Source organism: Molossus molossus, unplaced genomic scaffold (genome assembly GCF_014108415.1).
Source record: "Molossus molossus isolate mMolMol1 unplaced genomic scaffold, mMolMol1.p scaffold_m16_p_5, whole genome shotgun sequence".
NCBI classification, from domain to species: domain Eukaryota; kingdom Metazoa; phylum Chordata; class Mammalia; order Chiroptera; family Molossidae; genus Molossus; species Molossus molossus.
Genome location: NW_023425388.1, coordinates 93,117,685 through 93,130,245, shown reverse-complemented (window position 1 = coordinate 93,130,245; position 12,561 = coordinate 93,117,685).

Sequence of the window (12,561 nt, the reverse complement as noted above, 5' to 3'; positions counted from 1 at the left end):
AAACATGGGCTGAAACATTTTTTAAAAAAATATAAAGCATATATTTTGACAATTCTATGCACATAATTCACATTTTGCAAATTTCAGAAGTAAGATGATTTTTATAATGACTCACTAAGTTAACAGTGTTATATTCTTAGTGTACAAGCAATAGTGCTTATGTACTTGACAAGGACAGTGTTGGTCAGCTGCCTCTGCCAACATGAAGTTAGCATGGTGTTCATCTTCAGTAATGGACTTCCCCATCAGTTTTCATGTTGGTTAAATTTGCATTTTATGGTTGATACTCATTTCTTTAATCCCCAATCACAAAAATGACTCACTGAAAAATGATTAAAATAGTAAGAAATACCACCATTAATCAAATACCATAATATAAGTAATAGAAAGAATTTCAGTGTGAATGCAAAATTAGAATGTGTATGTGTAAGAGATTCTGAGTGATATTTTCAAAATCAACTTAACTATATAAGGAAGGACAGTGATGAATATCTGAACTTCTTTTTGGCCTGCAATCTGTTTACCACTGGCCAGTGAGTAGCACATGGCCTGTCAAATATTTGCATATTGCTGTCAAATTTTTCACATCTGGTAAAGAAATTTAGTTAGGTGATTTTATCTTTCCTGAACAAGTGTCAAGTAATAGATCTTAGCTTAAAATCTTTTATACAAGGTGGAGAAGAGTCCAAAATTACAAGTGTCATCCAGAGTTGCATTCTTTAAAATAAAACCAAGTATGAAACACTGTTACCAGTTTCTGTTCCAGATATTTGCCACACATAGCACACTGAGCACTTGATGGCAGGAAGCTACCTCACTTCACATTAGTCACTGGTGTCCCCTCTTTAGATCATTACTTGGACACTAAGACATTTTAACATCTCTTGTCTGAAAGATTATCTCCATTTTTCTGTGTTTCTTGTGTTGGGTCATCGGATGTAATCCTCAGAAATAAAGCATGCTAGCCTCTGCCAACTATGAAGCAATTTGTTACATATGGGTCTGAATTTGTAGACTATGTTCAAATATCAAATAAATCTATATCAAAGTAATAATAATTAAAAAAAGACACTGTTGCCATTGCCAAGAAACTTGTAAAAACACTCTCAATGTTAGTAACATATATAATCAGAACAGTCAGAAAACAAACCTATTAGAAAAGGTCTATCAAAGAGGAAGTTGCCTAATCCAGTAATAACATGGAAGAGTAGTTCCTATTACATGTGTCCTAAAGGATTTTTTTTTTTTAATTTAGAAAGTTACAGAGGTAGTAGAAGTGAGCCATAGAAGAAATGTGCTCAGGAAACAAGTTACAGAGGCAAAGCAGGGCCCTTGGAGCTTGGAAGAGAAAGAGAGGGAAGGAGAGAGAGGAGAGCTTAGTTTGAAACATTTTCAGTGCTGGAATAAAAAATACTAAAAATACTTTGTTTTTCTTTGTTGATTTTAGAGAAAGAGAAAGGGTGAGGGAAACAGAGACAGAAACATCCATGAGAGAGAACATCAATTGGCCGCCTCCTGCATGCCCCCCACTGGGGATCAGGCCCACAACCTGGGCACGTGCCCTGACCGGGAATTGAACTGGTGACCTCTCAGTTCATGGGTGGATGCTCAACCACTGAGCCACACCAACTGGGTGAAAAATACTTTTTAAAAAAACTATTTTTTTTGTTTTGTTTACATTCTATGAATTACTAAGGACATGTCACTTATCGGCAGTCTTTCTTTTAGAAGTATGTAGAGCAAGTACCTCTTTTATACAATATATTGGAGGAAGGGAAGAGTCTCATCAAATAACTTTTATATTCTTTGTTATTTCCTAGCCAAAAGAAAGCTTCTGTTCATGATCATATTTAGTAAATACACAATTATGTCATATTTCTATATTAATATTCAGATGGCTGGTTATGATCTGTGTTTTATAGGCTAGTCTTAGGAGGGCTGGCATATTTAAAGCTCTTGGACTTTCACATTAGGGAAAGTCCCCAGAGTTGTTCACAGTACCTTTACAGTGCTTCTGGTCCCAATTGCTAGACTTTACATGGTAATGAGCTTAACTTTTACGTGTAACAAAGGTAGCATGCCAATAAACAAGTTCTCAAGGTACTCAAAGTATAGTGAGTACTATAAGTATACACTACTCTTGAATAACTAGACAGTAGCTAATTTTTCAAGACTAAGTGAACTTGAAATACAAACGCTTTTAGGGACTGCATAGAACTTTGTAGACGAATAAACGAGTACATCTCATTTTCTAAGGTACATTTGCTTTAATGGATAGGTTTATTTTTATCAACAAAATGACTCAATTTTCTGAGGATTTTAATAAAATGTCTGTTTTTACAAGCTGTTCCATTTTAGAATGCCCACTTTAGAATATTAAATTTTAATCCATTTAACATGTTTATTGGATAAAATATTGCTAGAAACAAATTTGTGGAGGTCCAAACAGCATATGACAGATACTATCGCAAAGCCACCTTGCCTTTCTTTCCCAGTCACATTTTTCCTTTTAAAATTAAGAAGGAATCAAGGAAACTTTCTCCTTCTCTTGTTTGGAATCCCAATACTGCTACTGATTATTTTGAAGGAAAGGAGCTTGTGATAGCATCTTATAATAGAATGTGGAATTTTAGTGACATCTGGTGGCCAAGATTTTTCTCTGAGTGTTTTGTTTATGTCAGAATTGATTTTGTAATAGTGGACTTCCAGTTGAAAACCATGTACTTCTAGGGGTACCTAGAGACCTATGAAACTTTAAGCTGGTATAAAGACTTTTAAGGCAAACAATTTCCTTATCCCCAATCTCCTTCCCTCTCCCTAAACAACCTCGAGTATGCCTGTGGTCTAGCACTATTAACATTTCATTTTTCCAACCTTGCTTTTATAGTTACCATTCTCCCACTTTAGAAAAGAAAGACCTACTTCTCGCTCCTCCTGAGCCTCACTGTAGTGCATTGCCTGGTTATGGCCAAACCTCTGGGTGCTGACCACGGAGAATTTTGAATTATTGGGATTGGTGTAGTGTAAGGGAATCATTACAATAGTGTTCAACAAAAGTTTTTCAAGTCAGGTGGTTGCTAAATTTTTTTGAAATTATTTAGTTTCCACAAAATTAAAGAAAAAAAACAAATTACAGTTTCATCTGATAGATCACTCACTAAAAATAAATCTTGGCAATAAATCACCATATGTTTTTTCTCTTGAGGTAAAATTTATATACACTATAATGTGCAAATCTTACTTAGGAATATGTTCAAAATATTGAGTGATATAATTTTAGTCCTCTCTACTTATTAATGCAAGCATGATTTCTCATGCTTATATAAAAAATAAAAAGAATTGATGATGAACTCTTACAAGCAATAAACCCATCTAATAAAATTAAGACTTCCCATATAATGTGTGAACTAAGTTGTGTTGTTTTAATAAATTATATAATACTAAAAATTATAACTCAATCCAGAAGAAAATTTTAGCACATTGTAGTGAATTTTTTATTTATTATTATTATTTTATTAATTTGTTTTTGTTAGAGATGTATCTCATTTTTCCCCCATTGACACCCTCCTCCCCTTCCCCCCCACCCCATCCTCAGCTTTGTTATCTATGTTCGTTGGTCATGCATACATGCATGCAAGTTCTGTGGTTTATCTCTTCCCCCCACAACCCCTCCTCCCCTGAGGCTTGTCACTCTGTACCCCACCTCTGTGTCTCTGGGTTAATTTTGTTCAGCAGTTTGTTTAGTTCATTATATTCCACAAATAAGTGAGATCATATGATACTTGTCTTTCTCTGCTTGGCTTGTTTCACTTAGCATAATAATCTCCAGGTCCTTCCATGCCATCTCAAAGGAAAAGAGAACGTTCTTTCTTACAGCTGCATAGTATTCTGTTGTGTACATGTACCACAGCTTTTTTATCCACTCATCTACTGATGGACACTTGGGTTGTTTCCAGATCTTAGCTGTTGTAAATAGTGCTGCTTTGAACATGGGGGTACATAGATTCTTTCTCATTGGTGTTTCAGGCTTCTTAGGGTATATTCCTAGAACTGAGATCACTGGGTCAAATGGCAGTTCAATTTTTAATTTTTTGAGGTAACCCCATATTGTTTTCCACAGTGGCTGCACCAGTCTGCATTCCCACCAGCAGTGTATTAGAGTCCCCTTTTCTCCACACCCTCACCAACTCTTGTTGTTTGATGATTTGTTGATGGCGGCCATTCTGACAGGTGTGAGGTGATACCTCATAGTTGTTTTAATTTGCATCTCTCTGATGATTAATGATGTTGAACATTTCTTCATATGTCTCTTGTCCATTTGTATGTCCTTGTTGGAGAGGTGTCTATTTAGGTCCTCTGTCCATTTTTTAATTGGGTTCTTTGTCTTCCTTTTGTTGAGTTGTATGAGCATTGTATGTATTTTGGAAATTAACCCCTTAGCTGATGCATCATTGGCAACTATGGTCTTCCATATAGTGGGATCCCTTTCTGTTTTGATGGTTGTTTCTTTTGCTGTGCAGAAGCTTTTTAGTTTGATGTAGTCCCGTGTGTTCATTTTTTTCTTTGTTTCTCTTGCCTTAGGTATTGTATATAGTAAATTTTTTTTTTTAATTATGAAATTTTTCTTGCATATACATGTTGTAATCAATATGTTTTCTAAGTATAAAATATATTACATTGGGATAAATTCTGTGGGACAACTGAAATAAAAGTAGAAATTAGAGGAGTACAAGTAAAAATTATAACTATAAAGAGGAGCTTATTTGTGAATATATGTTTTTTAAATAATTTTCTTTATTGATTTGAGAGAGAGAGGAAGGGGGAGGGAGATGAGAGAGAACATTGATTGGCCACCTTCTGCATGCCCCCTTGGGGATCAGGCCCACAACCTGGGCATGCACCCTGACCAGGAATCAAACTGGCAACCTCAGTACATGGGTCAGTGCTCAACCACTGAGCCACACCAGCCGTGCTATTTATGAATATTTAAATAGATATTAGTGGGTATAGAATTCAATGAGGTTAGATAAGTTTTAAAGAGCTATTTAACCACTTGTATTTTAAAAAATGGAAATTACTCTTTTCCAACTACTTAGTAATGTAATGAAATATTTCAGGTATCAACTCAAAATTTGTGAGGTGATAAAGTTTGCAAACATTCACTTAGGGCATAAGCAAGCAAACAAGTTTGAAGAGCAGGACTTAATGTTATTTAACTTGACCTTCCATTCATTGGCTCAGATGGATAGTGTTTGGGAGGAAAACCACTTTCACTATGCTTTAGATATGTGGTAGTATTTTATGAAACTAGATTTAGGACAGAGTCTGAGTACTTTATAGAAAATTTCAAATCAAAACCACATTCTCAGATCTAGGAAACTGTGATCACTATAGTATAAACTAGAAATCAAACCAAAAGAAAAATTTCTAGAAGTTTTTTTTTTTTTTTTTTCTGATTAGAATCAAAGTGTCCTGGTTTGTCTTATTGTAAAATTTGATTGACTGTAAGCTACATCATTCATTCAATTACTTTTCAGGGCTAAAATTAACATTGTACTCAATGGATATATAAAGGAAAAACTCCAATGTCAGAAATGTTAAATATATGTTTGGGGGCAGAGAGGGGATAAGGAATTATCTTAAAATTGAAGAAATAAGCTACATAAAATAGGTTTGTTTTTTTTTTTTGGCTTAACATCCTTTTTTATTTGTTTTATCCTCACCCGAGGACATTTTTCCATTTTTTGCACAGATAGAGTGGGAGGGAGAGAGAGGAAGAGAGAGGGAGAGAGAAACATCGATGTGAAAGAGACACACCGAGTGGCTGCCACCCGCACGACCAACCAGGGCCCGGGGACAAACTGCAACCGAGGTATATGCCCTTAGCAGGAACCGAACCCGGGTCTCTCCAGACCGCAGGCCGACGCTCTAACCGCTGAGCCAAACCGGCCAGGGCTTAACATCCTTTTTTAAAAAAACCTTTATTGTTGAAGGTCTTACAGATGTCCCTCCTTTTTTTTCCCGTTGACTCCATTCTCCCCTCTCCTAACCCCCTGTGTTCACCACACTGTTGTCTGTGTCTATTGGTTATGCATGTAAGTTCTTTGGTTTATCTCCTCCCGCCCACTACCCCCTCCCTCTGAGGTTTGTCGGCCTGTTCCTTACTTCCATGTCATACAACAGGTTTTTAAATACCAGGTTTTAATATTTTTATGTGGCAGTGTGTAATGTGATGTGAGTAATAGCAACATTATTATATATTTAGTAACAGCAAACAGCAAACACTGACATTAGGGTTACACAGAGATTTATTTGTTTATTTATTTATTTAATTTTTTTTTTTTTTTAATCCTCACCCGAGGACATTTTTCCACATTTTATTCAGATAGAGTAGGAGAGAAAGAGAGAGCGAGAGAAGCATCGACGTGAAAGAGACACATAGAGTGGTTGCCACCCACACGACCCAACCAGGGCCGGGGACAAACTGCAACCGAGGTACATGCCCTTAGCGGGAACCGAACCCGGGTCTCTCTGGACCGCAGGCGGACGCTCTAACTGCTGAGCCAAACCGGCCAGGGCTACACAGAGATTTATAATATGGTCGATATTTTCATATAAATAGAAGAAAATTTAATAAGAAAAAGACAACGCAGTTAGTACTAACAACCTGGAAGCATTTGCAGAGTAGCTTGAACTATAAATGAAGAGCAAGACTTAGATTCATGTAGAACAGAGGCTGGCAAACTATGGTCCAAGAGCCTGTCTAACATCTACTTTTGTATAACACTTTGTGCTAAAAATGGTTTAAATATTTTTAAATGGTTGAAAAATTGAAAAAATAATATTTGGTATCATGAAAGTTATATAAATTCAAACTTTATTGGAGCACATGTGTGCTTCTTCATTTACTGTTGGGCTATTTTTGCTTTCAGGGTAGCATTGAGTCTTGTGAGACTGTATGGCTTGCAAAGCCTAAAATACTTGTTATCTGATCTATAACATAAAACTTTTGCCTATCTGTGATATAGAGGGGCAACTTCACAGGCAGGATTGGTGACATGCACACAGGCTCAGCGGTGTTGGTGCAGCATGAAGGAAGAAGGAGGAAAAATAGAAGAAAGTCAGTAGAGTACTGGTGCATTAGGGCCAGCTTGAGAGACTTGTCTTTAGGCATTGAGATGCCTCAGCAATTTTCAGAGCAAGGGGATGATTGTCTTAATGTTCTTTAGAAAAATTAACTTAGTAGTATGTGAAGTATATTAGAACACGTATTAACAACTGGGATGGAAAAGTTAAAAGATTATAGCAATGGCACAAACAGGTAGCATGTAGCTGGAGCTCAGTGGTGATTTGGGAATGAAAAGAAAGGAACAGATTATAAAAAAAACATGAACTTTAATATTTATTAGTAATTAATAGCAATATGATTTTAAAGATCTTTAATTAGGATTTTATGCCAGGGCTAGTACACATGATTTGACCAAAGTCTATTATACAAAACTATGTAAATATTAAGATGCTACTCCAAATGTGAAATTAATCAACCAATCACTCAATTCCCTCTTCAGGAAATTGAGTGATTACTCATCTATTAAATCATTTATTCACTAAGAATCTATGCTGTGCTTACTATGTTCTAAGCAATACTTTGGTGGCTAATAAAAGAGCAGTGAACAAAAGAAACCAAAAAATTTTAATTCTCATGAAGCTTGCATTCTAGTTGGATATGAAAAGAAAATAACATTCAAAGTATAACATAGTCTAGGTGGTGGTAAGTGCTACTGGGGAAAAAACGGCGGTCAAGACAGTTAGGTTGTGAAAAAGAGGTTATTTATTTATTTATTTATTTATTTATTGTATAAAATGGTGAGGGAAAACTTTCCTAAGAACACAGCATTTACATGAAGTTGAAAGTAGTGCAAAAGTGAATCATGTGGCAGTGGTGATGGCTGGGGGTAAAGTGGAGGAAAATGGGGGATTCTGTAATAGTGTCAAAAATAAAAAATAGTAAAAATAAATTAAAATAAAATAATTACATAACAACAACAACAAAAAGAGTGAATTATATGGCTATCCAGGTGAAGGTAAAAGCAAGTACACAGCCTGGAGTCAAGTGTGGCCATAGGTTTGAGGAACATCATGGAGACCAAAGGCCAGAATGAATCAGTGAGCAAGAGATGGAGTAGTGGGAAATAAGAAGTAGCCAGGGCACAAAACCACAGCCTTAGAGGTCATCATAAGAACTTTGGATTTTACCTTAAATATCATGTAAAGCCACTGGATTTTGAACAGACAAATAGTGAGATCTGATTTTTAAAAAGAATCCTCGGGGAATGAGTAAGAGCAAGGGTGGTGGAAGTAGTAAGACCTGTTAAGAAGCTATTTGCAGTAAGGTAGTAGTGGAGGCTGTGAGAGCTAGTAGGACTCAAGATACTGTTTAAAGGGAAAGTTGACAGAATTTCCTGATGGCAAGACAAAGAGAAGAATCAATGGTGACTTTAAAGTTTCTGGCCTGAGCACCTGGTGGATGGACTTGCAATGAACTAAGATAGAGAAAACTACAGGAGGAACAGAGTCAAGGTAGTGATGTGGAGAAAGACCAGGCGTTTTTTTTTGTTTTTGTATATGCTAATTTGTGATGTTTATTAGATATCTAAGTGGAGATGCAATTTGTAGTTGACAATTAAATGAAACTCTGGAGTTTCTCAAGTAGTGTCTGAAAACTGTCAAGAAGACCTAAAGCATGTGTTTGGAAACTCCAACCAAAGGTATAAATTTGGAAATTATTAGCACAAAGATGTTATTTAGTGCCATGAGAATGGCTGAGGCCATCAGAGTATGATGTTAGGCACTGAAGAAGTCTGAGGACTTAGTTCTGGGTCCCTCCAATGTTCATAGATCATGGAAATAAGGAATCAGTAAGGGAAGTAGAGAAACAGTGGCTGGTTAGATACAAAGAAAAGCGAAGAAGATTGGTGTTCTAAAAGCCCCATGAAGAAAGTGTTTTAAGTAAGAAAGAGTGAGCAGCTATTTTAAATAAATCACTGGATGGCCTTGACTAGGGCCACTTTAATGTAGTAACAGAGGGTAGAAGCTTGAATTATGTGAGTTCAAAAGAAGATAAAAGGAAAGATATGAAATAATAAACACTCATTATAAGAGTTATGATCTAAAAGGGAGCAGAGAAATGAGGACATTTTTTTTGGTGCTTTTGAGTAGAAAAAAAGGAGGAAGCAAGCTTTTTGGTGTCTTCTCATAAGGACACTAACCTCAAAAAAAACAAACAAAAAAACCCCAGAGATGGTGGTAGAATGAATAGAAGCTACACAGACTGTCTCCTAGGACCAAACTGGAATTACAACAGAAATAAAGAGAAAACATTGGGAAAATCCAACTGACAAGCACCTGGATGAGAGCCAGTACAACCAGGGACAGAGAGGACACCAATTCCAGCCTAATGGGAACTGCAGAGGCATGTGTGGGCAGGCTGGGAGCCCATGGACAGCAGCAGACAGCTGTATTAGCAGTGCACACTTCCCGCTGAGAAAGCACCAAATCAGCTACAGCCACTCACCTTGAACTCTGGCAGAGGGAGGGTGGACTGGATGGGAACTGTGTGGAGAGAGTTCATGGCTCCTGGCTCAGGAGAGAACTGTACAGGAAGGCACTGGAAGTCTTGTACTGAATCACCCTTTCACAGGACAGTAGTTATATTATTCAAAGAGCCCCTTCCCAGAGCCCCAGGAAGAAGCAGCAGTTCCTCCAACAGGAATTTAACACCACCAGGCCAGGTCAAAGAAATGTGAATTGAGACTCATTAACATCTAAAGTCTGAAAGCAAGTGTCCCACCCACTGGAAATTCTCTTATAGCTGAATGATTTTTCATTCAGCTGTGGGGTTACAAAATCCAGGCTCATCAAGTAACTGAGATTAATAGCCTCTAGGCAAAAAGCTAGAGGATAACTGAACCTTTCCTTGGCTTGTAAATCTACCCAGGAAAGTAAGATATGACAGTGGTGTTTAATGTGGGTCCTCCCACCCTGATCAAAACCCAGGAGAGGGAACCACAACCGGTGGAACACCAACACCCACAGAGAAAATTTGGCAGGCTCCAAAACCCAATGAGACAGTCAGAATGGGGAAACAAAGAAACAAATCCCAAATGAAAGAAGATAATTCTGAAGGAGAAGAAATAAATGACATTGAATTCAGCAAGATATCAGAGGGAGAGTTCAGAGTAATAATTATGAGGAAGCTCTACAGCATGAGTAAAGATATAGAAACACTGAAAACCAACCAATTGCATATGAAGAATAATATAGCAGAAATAAAGAACACATTGGAAGGAATAACCAGCAGAGTAGAGAAAGCCAAGGACTAGACCAGTGAATTAGAAGACAGAGAAAAAAAAAAAAAAAATCACCCAATCAAATAACCACACACACACACACAAATTAAAAAACAGGAAGACAGCCTAAGAGAACTGTGGGTCAATATGAAATGTAAAAATAACTGCATCATAGATGTGCCAGAAGAAGAAAATGAGCAAGGGTTAGAGAATATATTTGAAGAAATAGTGACAGAAAACTTACCTAGCTTGGTGAAGGAAAATGGCATACAAGCCAAAGAAATACAGAGAGCCGTAAGTAAGAAGAACCCATAGAAAACCACACCAAGACACATAATAATTAAAATGCCAAAAATCAAAGACAAAGATAAAATACTAAAAGCAGCAAGAGATAAGCAACATGCTACCTACCAAAGAACCCCCATAAGGCTATCAGTTGACTTCTAACAGAAACACTACAGGCCAGAAGGGAATGGTATGAAGTAATCAAGGTAATGAAAAACAAGGATTTGAACCCAATATTACTCTATCCAGCAAGGCTATCATTCAAAATAGAAGGTGAAACACAGAGCTTTCCAGACAAAAAATGGCTAAGGGAATATATTAGTACCAAACTGGCACTATAAGAAATGTTAAAAGGACTGCTGGAATAAGCAGAAGAAATAAAAAGAGAAACATAATCATAATAAACAAAAATGACAATATATAAGTACATATCAATAATAACCTTAAATGTAAATAAATTGAACAGTCCGATCAAAAGACACAGAGTAGCTGAATGGCATATATATATATATATATATATATATATATATATATATATATTTACAAGAAACCCACCTCACAACAAAAGACTCACATAGGTTGAAAGTAAAGAGATGGAAAAAGTTTATCCAAGCAAATGGAAAGGAAAAAAGAGCTGGGGTAGCAATACTCATATCTGTTTAAATAGACTTCAAAATGAAGGCCATAACTAGAGACAAAGAAGGCCACTACATAATATTAACAGGATCTCTCCAACAGGAGAATAACTCCCTGGTAAACATATATGCACCTAACATAGGACCACCAAAATACATTAAAAAACTTCTGGAGGACTTCAAAGGAGAAATCAACATCAATACAATCATAGCAGGGGACTTCAACACCCTGCTGACATCACTGAATTGATCCTCTAGACAAAAAAATTAACATAAAGATACAAAGACTTTAAGTGATGGACTAGATCAAGTGGATTTAATAAATATCTACAGAGAATTACACCCCAAAACTGCAGAATTAACATTCTTCTCAAGTGCACATGGGACATTCTCAAAAATAGACCACATGTTAGGGCACAAAATAAGTCTCTAAAAGTTCAATAAGATTAAAATCATATCAAGCATCTTCTCAGATCACAATGGCATGCAACTAGAAATCAATTACAGCAAAAACATTTAAACACATGGAAGCTAAATAGCATCTTCTTAAACAATGAATGGGTTACCAAGGCAATCAAGGAAGAAATTAAAAACCCTGAAAACCAATAAAAACAAACATAAAATCTATGGGATGCAGCAAAAGCAGTTCTTAGAGGGAAGTTTCAAGAAACACACAAAAAAAATTCTAATTGACTTCTTACCCTACAACTTAAAGAACTAAAAAGTAAACAAAAAGAAAATCTCAGAGCAAGTACAAGGAAAGAAATAGTAAAGGTCAGAACAGAAATAAACAACATAGAAACTAAAAAAAAACAAAAAACAATTCAAAAGATCAATGAAACAAAGAGCTGGTTCTTTAAAAAGATGAAGAAGATTGATAAACCCTTAGCCAGACTCACCAAGAAACAAAAAGAGAAAACACAAATACACAAAATAAGAAATGAAATAGAAAAAGTAACAACTGACACCATAAAAATACAAAGGATTATTAACAAGTACTATGAACAATTAAACACCAACAAATTAAACAATCTAGGCAAAATGGACAAATTTCTAGAAACACACAGATTCCCAGAACTAAACGAGGAAGAGATAGAAAACTTGAACATTAAACAAGTGTTGGCGAGGGTGTGGAGAAAAGGGGACTCTGGTACACTGATGGTGGGAATGCCGACTGGTGCAGCCACTATGGAAAACAATATGGTGTTACCTCAAAAAATTAAAAATTGAACTGCCATTTAACCCGGTGATCCTACTTCTAGTAATATACCCTAAGAAGTCTGAAACACCAA